At 39.9% G+C, this 14,214-nt stretch overlaps 1 pseudogene; it reads right to left on the reverse strand.

Annotated features, from left to right (window-relative positions):
* Positions 1-3,413: 3,413 nt before the first annotated feature.
* Positions 3,414-5,892, reverse strand: LOC103586639 (annotated as a pseudogene).
* Positions 5,893-14,214: the final 8,322 nt, after the last annotated feature.

The raw sequence follows: 14,214 nt of genomic DNA on the forward strand, positions 1-14,214 counted from the left end.
GGTCCCAGGGAAGGCCCCAAGGCACTGATGTGGTGTGCCTGGTTGTGGAAGGGGGATGTCCAGTCCCCAGCTCCATACCTGGGTCCCTGTGTGGGCCACTTGGTGCTGGCATGGGGTGTCTGGTTGTGGGAGGGGTCCTAGTCCCCAGATCCATACCCTGGGTCCCCAGGCAGTCCCTGAGGTGCTGGCATGTGGTGCCTGGTTGTGGGAGGTGGGTCTGGTCCCCTTCTCCATGCCCAAAGTCCCAGCATGGACCCTGAGGCATGTGTGTGCCTGGTTGTGGGAGGGGGTCCGGTCCCCTTCTCCAGGCCTCAGTTCCTCAGGTGGACCCCGAGGTGCTGGCATGGTGTGCCTGGTTGTGCGAGGGAGGTCTGGTCCCCTCCTCCATGCCTTGGGCACCCAGGTGGGGCCCTGAGGCACTGTCATGGCGTGCCTAGTTGTGGGAAGGGGGTCCGGTCCCTGGCTGCTAATCCTGGGTCCCCAGGCAGGCCCCTAGGCATTAGTGGTGTGCCTGTATGTGGGAGTGGGGTCCAGTCCTTGGCTCCAATCCTTGGGTTCCTGGGTGGGGCCCTGAGGTGCTGGCCATGTGAGTGGTTGTGGGCGGGGGTCCTGCCCCTGGCTCCATACCTCATGTCCCCTGGTGGGCCCCAAGGCATTAGTGGTATGCCTGCACCAGAACTAACTTTTTGTCCTTTGCTTGCTTCTAACTTGGGAACCTTCTTGTGGGAACTAGTACTTTAGCTGTGTGGTTGAGGTAAATTGCTGCTTTGCTGCTGTTTCCCTAGGAAAGGCTTTTTGTGCAGCTCAGGGTTTAACAGTTGACCTTATAGGTACTTTTGGCTCTCCAGATACTTGGTGCACCTGGGTTGTGTAGAAACTCTGATCTAGGCCTGAGTTTTTTTATTGGACTGCACCCCATGCAATTCTGCATTCCCAACCAGTCTCCTCTGAGTGGTCCTGTGCTGATTGGGGGGTGGATCAGCTGTCCTTGCTGCATCCCAGTGTTCTCCTGGTGGGCCTGTATCCCCCACTGCCCATGCTCCAAACACTTCCCATGGGACAGGCCCTGCGCGGGTCCCTTGCGATGACTCACTGGTCTCTGTTTTTCAGCTGTTCTGGCTCCTTGCTCCTGCATGGGTCTACGGGAACCCTATTAGTGGTCTTGCTGTCCTGGAAGTCACCAAAGTCCTTTTCTCCCCTTCCGCCTCCAAGTAACTCCATCTAAAGGGCACAGTTGCGGCTTCTGCCGACTCCTGCTCCATGTGCTCCAGCATTAAAGTGGCCATGGCCCAAAATGCAGAGAGCAGTTTTTTCTTTCTCTCATTGTGGTTTCTCCCACCTTCATGAACTCCGTAGGCCTCTCCTCCTCTTCCCCTGAGCTCCAGCAGCCCCAGCTTGGCTGATGTTACATTTTTATAGTTGTAAATTGGTTGATTTGTGGGAGAGAGTGACTCTGGGGACCATCTATTCTGCCATCTTGACCAGAAGTCCAAATACCTTTTCAATAAGTTTGACTTACACCTTATCTAAACAAGCTTCCCATAAACCAAAACAAAACAAAGCAAAGCAAAACAAAACAAAACAAAACAAATCGCACTGCAGAAGGTTTTTCTTTACCATTTTTGGTAACTGGCCTTTAAAAAACAAACATAAAAAACAAAGATTTTGTGTTTTATTAAGATAATTTCCTGTATCGTGTTTATTCATTTTTGATTGCTTGGGAAAACTAAGCTTTAAAAGGGCAAAGGTTTAATCCATGTACCTTTCTGTATTGCTTTTAAAGTCTTTTGTTTATTACTCTGGTTAAATGAATGATTATTATTTCACAGTGACCTGTGATCCTGTATTGATCAAGTGTTTTAAAACTTTTGGCATTTTTGTCAGGCTTCCCCAATATCCAAATTCTCTGTTAAATTTTTGAGATTTTCCAGCTGGACCCCTGGAGAGTCTCAAAGGATAGATCTCTCATCTTGTAGAGATATTGAATGATTCGGTTTATGTTGTAATTGTATGGAAAATGTTGTCAAGTGATAAGTGATACTAGATCTTTCAGTTGCATTTACGGGTTACATAAATGTTACAAAATTATACAAAATTCTTTTTTTCCAAGAAAAATTTTTAGACTTGTCTTTTATTCATGTGTTTAAACGATAAGATAATTGGTAAAAACTGAATGTTACATATTATGGAATCAGTACATCAAGTTTACTTTGGTAGCCGGTGATTCTTATAGTTAATTCTGCAAAAACCAAAACTGGTTATGTAGAAACAAGAATGCAAAATGTCTCTTTCTGAGCCTCAGTTTGGTAAAACTGATTTCAAATTTAGCTTATTAATTATATTTACTTTCAGTTCTCCCTGTGCAAATAATACACGTAGTCATCAATGGTGGTTTGGTGAGTTGAAATCGATTTCTCTTAAGATAGGTCAACATAATAACCCAAATATAAAAAAGTTATTCAAAATTCACAGAAATAAACCAGTGCCTAGGAAACAAAATTCACCCATATGCATAATAATTTTATAACATTTTAAAAACAAAATCACAGTCAAAGACAGTGATAGCATTGCATACTTAGTGCATTTCTATAGCTCATCTGGAATTTAATACCATCTAACAACAATACTTCTAATGAATGGGCTTCTTACAATACACAATCTGTCCAATTCTTTTAAAAATCTAGAATGCTTGTAAGACCTTGAGCTTGATATGTAAGGACTTTGTGATTTAGTATCCCAAACATTGGGAAGATTAGGTGTGACACGTAGTAACCACTCCTTGTAAGCAAACTGCACATATGCGTTTGTAACATCACCACAAAGAACCCTCAAATAACTCAATACTGCAGATTGAGATGGGCATTTATTTAGCTAAAGAAAATCCACATGGTCTTCCTGGAGTAAAATGCATCCCAAGACATGTACAAGGAATGAGTATAATGGTGGCAGCTAAAAAAATCTACCACTGTGTAATAAATGCTATTATGCAACGATGTTATACATTTTAATAATACATTACAATTTGTTTCCCACTACCATGGGGCACAGGAAAATGAAACTCAAGACTATCTTGTTAGAATAGGAAAAATGACCCCATTTTTAAAACAGGGTTCTTGATTGAAGGAAATAATAGAGCCATAAAAGTCAAATTAGCTGATTTCAAATGGTTTATATCCCAGGATGAATCAGGTTACACTGATTTAAGCCCAATTTAATTTAGGCAGGTTTTAACCACAAGAATAAGGACATTCTTAGTATATATTAATAATTAAACCAACATACACAGAATTAGCAATATCCTATATAATATTAAATGTTTTAACAACTTGTCTTCAATTATTCTGTATCTAGTTAATCTGTTGCTTCGTGTAAAAAAAAAAAGCTCAACTTTATTTTAAATATGCTTTGTAATTCTAAGTGTATTCTGTAATTATTTCATTGAAGCAGGTACGGTTCCCCAGATTTCTGTAAGAGCCAAACTCAACTATATCTTCTGTTATGTGTTTGAATTCATAATTTCCTCTGCCATCCATATGCAGGTAGTACTTGTGGTGTTTCCAAAGAGATTTTCTATGTGACACAGTGAAGAGGGTGATGCTCACCTTTCGTCAATGACTGTAAATGTAGCCTTCCACATCCACACTAACTGCACTTGTGCATTCATCCAAAATGGCAAACTGGGGTTTATGATAAAATAATTTTGCCATTGCCATTTGTTTTTCTCCACCACTGACTACATCCATCCACCCAGGCCTGAACACTGTCCCAGCCTCTTTTGCGTTTTCGGATATGACCCAACTGGACATTGTGTAAGTATTCCTTCAGTACTAGATCAGATATCCCCTTCTTTTTCTGATCTTCTCTTCCATCTGGATATGTCACTTGGTCTCGAAGTGTTCCAAGGGTCATATAAAGTCTCTGAGGAACATAAAATAACTTTCCTCTCTCAGGTTTGGTTAGACGTCCTCCAAAAAGAGGCCATAATTCACCAAGAACATGGAAAAGTGAACTCTTCCCACAGCCATTTAGACCACAAACTGGAATGCTGACCCCAGACTCAACTTCAAAACTAAGGTCTCAGATCAAGACATCTCCATTTGGTGTAGCTAAAGGAACATGATCAAAATTTATATATAATGTTATCTGCATTGATGATTTCTCCAGCACCAGGTATCAAGAGAATGACTTGTGCTCCTTCAATTCCCCTTTCCTGTTGTGAAGCCATTGTGCATTCATATTTGCCGTGATTTAAATCCTTTAATACTTGCATTAATTCTGTAATCCGAGCACTAAAACCAGCCAATCTAGTCATTTCACGTCCAGCCAAAACTATTCGACCCAGAGCCTGAGACATTCGCACAAGCGTTCTTCCACTTTGGTAGTAGTCCTCCAGAAGATCTGAATGTGTACTCTCGAGATGTCGAGGATGAGATAAACCTAGGAAAGGACGACTGACAACCAGGTAACCAACTACTGTGGCAAGGTATTTGGCAATTATGCTATCAATGAAGCCCATAGATAACCGAAACAAAATGAAATTATGTAGATGCTCCATCAGCTTTCGGAAGACTGAGTGGATTGTCTGCTTTTCTCTTTTATTCCCATTGCAAAAGGCAATTTCTTCACTGTTTGTGATAAGCCGAGAATTAATGTATCTCTATTCTCCTTCAGACTTCTGCTCAGTTATTGTCATCTTACCAATGGGTCTTCTCAGTCGAGTTAGAAATAGCCAGAAACAACGAAGTAGCCATCGTGCCTGCTGGGCCCTGAGCTCCAATTGCACTTGTTAACTTGAAGATACACAAAACTATGTCTAAAAATGGCTTACTAAGATTTGAATACAGATCAACTACACTGTTAGAAAATTTTTCTACATCTTGTGTTAGCAGCTGGTCTGGATGAGCTATTCTGTTGTCCAGATTTCCCATTTTATAATATATGAAAGCTTGAAGATACTCCTCATAGAGGTATTTAGTGAGTCTTACTCGGAAGCACAATTTGAGCTCATTTTAACCCATACTTCAGGAAGTTATTAACCAGAGAAATGAGAGCCATGGCAGCAATGAAGTTGAATAAGTATCTCTTGAAATCTTTTCTGCTATGACCAATGATACCACTTTCAATGAGTGTCCCATTTTAAATCATTGAGAAATGAGAGCCATGGCAGCAATGAAGTTGAATAAGTATCTCTTGAAATCTTTTCTGCTACGACCAATGATACCACTTTCAATGAGTGTCCCATTTTAAATCATCCAAACGTCACAATATGTTCGAGACACCAGCGTAACAGCAATAAGTAGCAAGTAACCAGTCTCTTTACAAAATGTTCTAGGGACCGTGATTTTCAGAATCTGTGTGAGCCTTAATAAAAACACCTTGTCCACCGCAGCTCGCTCTTTTTTCCCCCTCTTTCTCATTGTTCTGTAGTGGTGGTTTTTCACTTTTTTTACCATGTGAGCTGAGGGTGCGGCGCCACTTGTGGAGCAGGCAGAGCAGCAGGAGCACGGCCCCCGCCGGCGAGGAGTTTCGTGCCCTCAAGTACTTGCTGAAGGCCGCCGTGGCACCACCAGGGCAAGTGAGCCGGCAAAGGGGACGCGGCGACGACTAAATTATACAAAATTCTTAAAAGCTAACATGTTATCAGACATATTTTGGTTTTTATGCTAAATCTTCTTTAAGGTTATATTGGTATGGATCTGGTGCTCCTGATGGAACACTGTCAGTCATGATTCTGGTTGTTATCTTGAAACGCTGTATGCAATAGAAATAACCAAATCTCCTTGTTAATTGCTGATGATAATGAGCTTTCATCAGATTTTAACCATGGCTATTCTAAGTTTCCATTACCCACAGTTTTGATTTTTCACTAAAAATATCTGCAATCAGATTCATGGAAAAGACTCTAACAAATACCCTTAAATACAGGTTTCTAATGACTTTAGGATCAATGGACAAAATAAAAGTTTCTAAGAACTCTAACAAAGAAACCGGTAGGTTCATGAAACCGCTGATTGAGATCAGACAACAAAAATTAATTACATGAGGTTGAATAACAGATAAAGATAATGTTTTTGTAAACTTTTATTTAAAACACTGTTGGTTCTTTATTTAAATGTTTTGTTTTCCAGATTTAAGGAAACTATTTCTTAAGCTTACAGCAATGTAAGCTATAATTTATAATAATTTGATAAGTATACTTTTGTAAACAAAGATGGAAGCATTCGCTTTTTCTCCCTACTTGATTCCTCCAAAATTCAAAGACTATTTGTGAGTATTTGTATAATTTTTTATGGCACTGCAGTAGATTGAATGGTCCCCCAAAGTCATTGAAGCTTAATTTCCACTGTAACTGTTGAGGGTGGGAAATCCTATTATGGTCATTGAAAGGAGGGGCCTTGAAGAGCTGATTAGATGGTGAGGACCATGTCCTAGTCAATGAATTAATGGTGGTCATAGGCGTGGTTCTGAGGACTTTAAAAGGGGAGCACGTGAGAGTCTCTCTCTCTCTCTCTGCTTCCACCATCCACCAAGTGAAACCCTGCTTTGCTGTGAAGAGTCACTGCCCACCAACAAGGCTCTCACCAGTTCCCTGGACTTTGGACTTCCCAGCCTCTGAAACTGTAAGCAATAAATATTGTTTCTTTACAAATTACTCAGTTTTAGGTATTTTTGTTATAAGCAACAGAAATGGACTCATAGAGGCAATATGGTTATTTACATAAGTTCAATAAGAATTTGCTTTCCCTTTATAGCAATGTATGATTGGAAACACTGTTTATGTTAGCAAGGCCTTGACTGAAATATCATATTTGAAAATATACATATAATGCCTAACTTCAAGAGTTCCCAGTCTTATAGTAAGTAAAAAAACTGTCACTGCCTGCCAGGTCCAGGAACTTTAAGACCGTAGGTAAAATCTAAAGTCTGCCTTGGTTTGGCTTCCTAGCCTCAAGAGGTCTTTGAATCTGGGATTCCCATATGATCATTGTAGAGAGAAAAAGTTATATTTCTAAAGAAAAACCGTAACATACCTATTATTAGATTTTAGCCCTGTGCATTATATTTGAGTTTTTTATTATGTACCTGTAGACTAGTCTAGGTCCTAAATTTTTCTAGATTCCTCCAATTCAGCTTTCTTCCATAGAATTACTAAAACTGGAAACTGCTCTGTTCCTAAAGCTCTATGAACTAAAACTGGATAAATTTTAAGGGACAAATTTCATGCCTGATATATGGACCACAAAGAAAGTTCACCAGAGGGCTGGCCTGGTGGTGCACTTGGTAGAGTGTGGCGCTTGGGAGCGCGGCGGCGCTCCTGCTGAGGGTTCGGATCCCGTATAGAGACTGGTCCGCTCACTGGTTGAGCGCGGTGTGGGTGTGACACTGAAGGTTGCGATCCCATTGCCGGTCGCGGTACGGGCACGACACCGAGGGTTGTGATCCCATTACCAGTCACGAAAAAAGACAAAAAGGAAAAAAAAAAAAGTTCACCAGAGATGTTCAAACTACAAACCAGGATGAGAAGTTGACGATTTCATGCTGTACATGGCTAAGATGTTGGAAGATTTTGCTAAGATGTTGGAAGAAGACTCCATACACAATAAGACTCTTACCCCTCTTAATGGGTACCTTTTTCACTTGACAGGATAACAGTCATTTGATTTATTCAATTGATTGCTTTTAAGCTGAGGTTCACAGCTCAAAACAATTATGCAAACTGGATGGTCATATTACTATTAATTTTACTCTACATTTTCCATTTTAAATACCATACCTGTTATTTGTTAGACTGTTGCAGAAGTATAACTTCTAACAGAATAATGCTGATGCGGCACTTTGAGACGATAACATGCCTACAGGTCAGACAATATGGAACCTAGTAATGGACTTAGGTAGACTTAACCTGACAGCCACTCCCTTCAGACCTCCCTGGTTGCTGAAATGTGGCTGAAAAGGTTTTGATATTGACTCCTAGCTGCCATTCATTCCCTCCAATGTGGGACCAGACCCACAACCCAGGAAAGGGAACCCCCTGACACTGAGGGACATCAGAACCTGACTACAGGATGATTGATTAACCATGCTTTTAGAGAAAGATCTTGATCAAAAGTGGGAATTGTGAAAGTTGTCAGAATCAAAATGAAGCTACTTGTGTTAAAAAACCCCAAGGCCACAAAGGAGATTTCTCATGCAAGAATGCCTGATGACAAAAATCATCACAGAGAACACTGCAAAACAACCTTGCATGAAGGCCGTTGCAACCTTCCACAAAAAGTACTTCTATGAGAACATCTGTCCAGCAACTGTCTGTCCAACCTCGTACTGACATCACCCTTGGTATTGATCCTTGCAGTAGAGGATAATTTTCCCACTTCTGACATCATCAAAGAGCATCTCCCTGTTTGTTATTTAGGTTAGCATTCTGTTGTGTATGTTTTCAAACTATATAAATGCTGTGATATTGCATGTATTCATTCTGAAAATTGTGTTTTTGATTCAGAATTATATTTTTAAGGTTTATGATTTGAACTGTGATATGGTGTTCTATTGTATTCATATACCACAGTTTATCCACTTACCTCTTAATCTGCATCTATGTTGTTTCCCAGTTTTTGCCATAACAGACGTCGCCCAAGTAATATTGCTTTTGTGTCTTATTGAGCACATGTGTGAATTTCTCTAGAACCTTTGCCTCAAAGTGGGATTCTTGACTTACACAGCATGATCATCCACACCCTTTGAGACAGAGTTTTCATATGGTTCTGTCAGCTTCACTCCACCACTGTGTTTTATGTTCCTTATTTCTCTACTTTCTCAGTCGTGCTGTATGTTGTTAGACTTCGAGATTTTTGCTGATATGATGAATATGAAACTCAACCTCATTGTTTTGACTTGAATTTTTCTCACTATTATTGTAGTTGAGCATCTTTCTGCATGCTATTTAGCTTTTTGGATTTTTCTCTTGTATGAATTATCCAGTTAAATAGAAATATTTAAAAATAGCTTTATTGAGATATAGTCTAGATACTATACAGTTCACCCACTTAATGCATACAGTTCAATGGCTTTTAGTGTATTCATACAATTGTGTAACCATCCCCACAATCAATTTTAGAGTATTTCATCACCCCCAAAAGAAACTCCATACACATTAGCAGTCATTCGCCATTTTTTCCAAGCTCCTCAACCCTGATCACTAATCTCCTTTCTGTCTCTATAGATTTGCCTATTTTGGACATCTTATGTAAATGAAATCATACAATATGTTGTCCTTTGTAACCGGCTTCTTTCACTTCTTATAATGTTTTCCAGGTTTGGATATGTCACATTTTGCTTATCCATTCATCAATTGATGAACATTTGGATTGTTTCTATTTCTTGGCTATTATGAATAAAGTTACTATGAACATTCATGTAAAAGTTTTTGTGTGACTGTATATTTTCATTTCTCTTGGGTATGTACCCAGAATGAAACTGCTGGGTCATATGGTAACTCTGTGCTTTATTAATATCTTTTGTGCATTTTTCTATTTAGTTGGTTGCCTGTTTTTTGCTGTTTTGTAAGAATTCTTTATACTTTCTGGATAACAAGTCTGTCTATATTATTGCAAATAGCTTCTAGGCTGTGGTCTTGTTTATCTTTTATTTATTATGGTATCAAAATTTTAAATATATTAATCATTTTCTTTATGGTTTATGCTTTTTGTGTCTTACCCAAGCAACCATTTCCTTCTCTAAGGTTATAAAGTTATTTCCCTATATTTTCTTCTAAAGATTTAAAAATTTTGCCTTTTACAATTAGACCTTTAATCTATCAATTTTTTGTGTGTGCTTGTTGTGTAATATGGAACTAATTTTTAAAATATTTTCCATGTGGATAGTCCATGTCCCTCCACCATTTATTAACCAGTCCACCTTTGTCCCATTGGTTTCTAGTGCTTCCTCTATTGTACATCAAATTTTCACATATATGGGGGGATAGTTTCTGGGCTGATTGTGTTGTTCCATCAGTTTAAGCCTCTAACCTGTGTCATTGTCATGTTCTCTTAGTTCCGATAGGTTTTTGATGGCTGGACATATGGCAGGGTAAGTTCTCCACATCATTCTTCAAAATTGTCTTGGCTTTTCTCTGCGATATTATATTTTCCAGTCCATGAACATGGTATAGATTCCATTCAATCATGTTTTATTTTGTAACTTTCAATAATATTTTTCACTTTTCTCTGTAAAGCTTTTTAGTAGACTGATTTCCATATGTATAACAAAAGATTTTTGCCGTAAGTTTTTGTTAGATGCCTTTTTATCAGGTTAAGGACTTGAGATGATTGTGTAGATGTTTCCCTTGCCTGTTAACAGGGTGGGTCATATTCATAGTTTTTTAAATGATTATATATTCTTGCATTCTTGGGGCAAACGCAGCTTGGTCATGATTTAAAAGCTAGAATGGCAAACTTGATTTGCTAAACTTGGTTTTCTAATGCTTTATTTAAGATTTTAGAATCTGTGTTTCTGAGGGAGGCTGGTGTATAATTTTCTTTCCTTCCTTTTTTTTTTTTTTAATAAACTGCATTCATTCAGGTGTGGTATCACGTTTCTAAAAGTCTCATCAGATGAATGAGATGCATACTCTTCTTTCTGTAATGTAGATTTAAGATACTTGAAGATAAATCTACTGTCATTCCACTGTAGGGAAAGAGAAAAGGGTCTTGTCATGGATAATTGACATACTGTGTTAGTCATTTGAGGATGTTTATGTGTTGCAACAGTAAATAACTTAATCTAAGCAACAAATGAGAAAATAAAAGCATAAGGATAGTCTTTAAGGAGAAGCAACCTGACATCCATAGCTCAAAAGGGTAACCATGCCTGTTCCAGTCAACGTGGGGTGTTTCCACAGTGACAACTAGTGCACACTGTCTCTCAGACTCACTCCATCTTGGTGTGAAACAAACAGGTTTTCCATTTACTTAAATCTGAAAAAGAGTCCCTGGAAATTATTCTACAAAGGGATAATCCTAAACCAATGAGGGGGTCCCAAGAACACCCCAAGAAATGGAGCTGAGTGAGGAAGGAGAATTTATGTGACTCCCGAGGCTTTGAGTGAACCTACATGTAGCAAACACTAGCATCCATACATGCTCTGTGTGCAGAGCGTGAAGCAGGTGTTTGCACATACACCCAGCCTGACTCGCAGTGATGATGCATTTATTTGCATGAGTGGGTGGCAGGGGTAAAAGTGAGGAGCCCAGAACAAGCAGAAGGCTGTCAGGAAGGAAATGACGAACTTGCAAAGAAATTTCAGCCATTTAAGTTCTATCCCCAGCTCCTCCCCCACCGAGTTTCCTGGTGGCTCATTTTCAGTTTATAGAACAACTCTGCCTGGATAAATTCCGTACAATCCGGCATGTTAGATCTGGAAGATACCTGAGTGCCTAACTGGTTCAACCCTTTCGTTTCAGAAAGAGGTGAGAATCACATGCCTCTGCTCCAGGCTGCACCCCTATCCCCTGAGCAAAGTGATGTGGAGGAGTTGGAAGTGCCTTGGGTTTGAAGGCAAGAAGCTTCACCCCCCTGAGCCTCAGTTTCTCCATCTGTCAAGTGGGAATAATCATACCTGCCCTGCCCCATAGGATTGTTTGAGGACCAAATGGGACAATTGAAGAGTGTTTCTTAAAAGGGAAAGCAAACTGCAAATTTAAGTTGCTACTGCTGGTCTCGCTCATGGCTGCCTGGCACATCAGTTTCTCCCCTGAGTGTTCTGTGTTGAGTTCTAGAATGCAGCACTGGGAATCAGAGTCCCTCTTCACCCCTGAGCCTCGGGAACCAGCTCTGCTGTGTAAACCTTACATCAGTTTCTCCCCTGAGTGTTCTGTGTTGAGTTCTAGAATGCAGCACTGGGAATCAGAGCCCCTCTTCACCCCTGAGCCTCGGGAACCAGCTCTGCCGTGTAAACCTCCCTTGCATCCCTCCTTCATAGGTAGTTATTTGGTGCATCACAGCCAACTATGTGATTACAGAGAAAGAAACAACCAAAGGAAACAGAGAGAAAGAAATTGTGACCCAGGTGAATCTGACTGCTTCAGTTTAGAAAATATTTACAATGAAGTTGACCCGGAATCACAGAATCTTAAGATTGGAAGAGACTTGGACATTATGGGTTACCTAGTGCACTCTCCCAGATGACACAGGAGCTCTCTGCAGTAATCTCCAATGGGTGATCAAGCACTATGTTCCTTCCATGTTTCCAGGCAGAGTTGGCTCCCTGCCTCACCAGGCACCTCTTCCCATTTTTAGAAAGATCATTAAAGCACTGCTCATTATTAAGTGGATTGAAGTATACATGAGGGCAAATTCTGCCCATTGACACACAACTACCATATGCCACAAAATGAAGATAGCTTACAAATGAAGACTATTACTGAGTCATTGGTCTTGTGTCTAAGTACCAGGGTAAACGTGGAGTTCTAGGACACCATCTCAAGAGTCTCTTACCAGGTTCAACATTTGTGATTCTATTTAGAGGTAAATTATTGTTGTTGCACTAATTTTTTTGTGGGCTTGAGCCATACATTTATTAGAAATGTATTTGTTGCATGTCTGCAAAGGTAACTTGGAGGTTCATATGGATAAACTTGTTCTGGATTATTTCATGTTGCTTGCTAAGCATGCAGATGCCTGGTCCCCACCCAACATGTACTGGGATCCTTAGAGGTTCCTCCTGGGAAGCTATATCTTTGATAGGTACCATGGTGTTTCTTATATATATTAAAATTGAAAAATACTCATCTATGTTACATGTCAAATTTATATTTTTGGTAAACCAGTATCTCCTGGCAGTAGCCCCACATGTTAGCTATTTTTGTCCTGTGCTTAGATTCCCTTTACTCTGCAGGGTTGTTCTTTTTCTTTTTCAGGACTATTTCAGGCTCTTCCTTTAGTAATAAATATGAATAAAGTTTATATCTGAGAGGCAAAAAAATGCTTAATACGATTCTTTTCTTTACATTAAATTTTTATATGCTTTGGCACCTCTTGGAGGAGGGCTGTGAATTAGATACCTAGCACACCGTAGGCATTTAATAAATGTCCAGTGAATGAACAAACACCGCATTTAAAGGTAATGAATTTTAGGATATAAACAAACATAAACATATCTCAGATTTTTATTTGTTGTCCTTCTAAAGAAATAGATTGGAGCGATATTAGCAACCAGTAGATTATCATCTAAACCCACCATGGGCAAATACAGCAAATTGATTCAGTAAAAGAGGAATAGCTGTTAAGCAAATGGGGTCGAGGCTCATATCTTTAGGGCAGACAAGTATTACCTAGTTTCTGAATATTTCTGTTTCTGAGGCACTTGAGTCAGCCCCAATTTATCGCCTTGAAGAAATGTCACTTTTATTGGAAGATAGCTCTTATATGAAAAATGTACTACTTATGTACATATACATGCATGCACACACACACACGTGCACATTCTGTGTATTTAACTGTCTGATAAAGTGTAGTTCTGTGTTGAGTAATCTAATGAATGAATCTTTTCCTTACTAGCCAGGACAAACTGTCAACTTTCAAATATTGGTTGGCTTTCCCAGGTGAGTCACACACCATCCTGCACCTGCAGCCCCAGAGCCACCCACATGTGTGACTGGGTCTCGGTTCTTGAACTAGAGAAGGTATCTTAGGAGTCTTTGCTTGAGTCAACATCTTTGTCAGTTAGGCTCATTGTACTCACGTTTGTCATGCAAACCTTAAGCACACTGCAGGAAGATTTTTCTATATATACACACCTGTTTACATACTAGTCAGATCCAGATGTAGAAAATTCTAGCTCCTGGCCAGCCTCTTGTGGCTGGCGCTAGTCAATTCCCACTCACCCCCCTCCCCAGAGGTGACCTCTCTTCTGACCTCTATCCCAATAGATAGCTTCTTCTGTTCTTGAACTCTGTATACATGAAATCAGACTCCCAGGCATCTTTTTGTGTTGGCTTCTTTCACTCAACACTATGCCTGTGAGATCCATCCTTGTGACTGAGTGCAGCGATGGTTTGCTCTCTTTTTATTGTTTTGTGGTTATGTTATTGTATGGATATACCACAGTTGGTCTTTCTGGTTGATTGACATTTGGGCTGTTTCCAGTCTGACATTTGGGGTTATTTTGAATATAGCTGCTATTAAATTTCTTTATGCATCTGTGGAAGGACTTCATGC

Source organism: Galeopterus variegatus, unplaced genomic scaffold, assembly GCF_000696425.1.
Source record: "Galeopterus variegatus unplaced genomic scaffold, G_variegatus-3.0.2 Scaffold357, whole genome shotgun sequence".
NCBI classification, from domain to species: domain Eukaryota; kingdom Metazoa; phylum Chordata; class Mammalia; order Dermoptera; family Cynocephalidae; genus Galeopterus; species Galeopterus variegatus.